We start from the raw sequence: 1,509 nt of genomic DNA, 5'->3' as shown, positions 1-1,509 counted from the left end.
GGAACAGTCAGGCTTGAAGTCCACTGCAGTTGTCCCAATGTCATATCATGAAACTCTTAAAATGGGAGAGTGGCAGCTGGACTGGAAGAAGGTTCAGAGCTGAGGAATTCCAGAGGAAGAGTACAGACAGTCAAGGATGATCCCAAGACTGGAAGAATGGGGATTTGGAAGTGTAGGACCCGTGTAGCAACTTTAAATCCTCAGGAGCTCCAAATCTACTCCTCCAACCCCTAGCTCTCCTAAGCATTGTTGCTCCCTACAAAAGCCTCTGGAACTCCATCAGGTATCCCATCTATTGGAGGCATTTGAGCCCCAGCCACACACAAAAGCAGAGGTGTAAAAATGTGACCTGGGTCATCACACAATTACATCTATCCAGATCTACTCTCCACTGGTTGGCCTGCCCTAGCACAGAGAATGCCTGTCCCAAGCCAGCGCCAAGCGGGTAGAGGCCCAAGGTGGGAATTCTGACTCTTTCACTGACTCTCTACAACCTTGGACCAAAGGCTGAATGCTTTTGGATCTCAGTTTCCACATCTGTAACACAAGGAATTTGGGCCAGAAGTTGCAAACCGGAGGCACATGGGCCAAATTCATCTGCAAGTGGACTTTGACCACTTTTAATTGAATAAGCTTCCACACCTAAAAGGCCATTTCACAAGAAAAAACATTTGAAGACCCTCTGGGAACAGAAAAATATCACAGGGCCCACCACATTCCTACAGGACATCAATCAACTGAAGTTAAGTACCTGCTGTCCACCTCAGATGGGGCACCACCCTTGAGTGTGTCACAGTTTCCACCATCCGGTACTGTTCCTTAAGAATTGCCACTTGGGGCTGGGATATAGCTCAGTTGGTAGAGTGCTTGCCTCGCATGCACAAGGCCCTGGGTTCAATCCCCAGCACCACAAACACACACACACACACACACACACAGCCACTCATCTGTCTCTGAATATTTCAATCATTGTGCTAATGTCTGCCCTGGAGATACAGGAGTTCACAGACCTTAGGAAAGATGATCTAAAATACCATCATTGCAAGTCTCAGGGATTAGGAACAGTAAACAGAAGCACAGAGGAGTGGCAGTGAATTCCCCACAAGGGAAGATGCAGATTTCTCAGAGGAAGAGGGGCTTGCTGCAGCTGATAAAATTCATTAACACGTATGTCAGGCCTGCCCACTGCTACCCACCACCCCACCAAGAAGGCGCAAGGCCAGATGACATCACCCTTGGACACAGTCAGAGAAACCCCATCATGAAGCAATTTACATCCCCAGCCACTCTAATTTAACAATTAGCTTAACAACCCTGGTCAGGCACTTGCTGCTAGAGCAGAAAGTGATCTGACCAGCAGGAGCTTTATTTAACCTAGAAGCTTCAGGAGGAATCCCCACAAATTCCCACTGCCTTGCTTTACCTAGTCTGCATTTCCTGTTCACACAGATATTCTAAATATCTCCAAAGAGGTTCTACTTTCCCTTGATCCTCCTAATTGGCTCCTTG

General features: G+C 47.5%; 1 non-coding gene across 1 annotated transcript; it reads left to right on the top strand.

Moving 5' to 3' along the window:
• The first annotated feature begins 840 nt into the window (after window positions 1-840).
• Trnaa-cgc (transfer RNA alanine (anticodon CGC)) lies at window positions 841-913 on the top strand. The gene has a single exon. It is a non-coding gene; the product is annotated as a tRNA-Ala (tRNA).
• Window positions 914-1,509: the final 596 nt, after the last annotated feature.

This window comes from Urocitellus parryii, chromosome 2 (genome assembly GCF_045843805.1).
Source record: "Urocitellus parryii isolate mUroPar1 chromosome 2, mUroPar1.hap1, whole genome shotgun sequence".
In the NCBI taxonomy this organism is placed as follows: Eukaryota; Metazoa; Chordata; class Mammalia; order Rodentia; family Sciuridae; genus Urocitellus; species Urocitellus parryii.
Note: the sequence above shows the minus strand (reverse complement) of the source record. Positions and strands in the feature narration are given on the sequence as shown.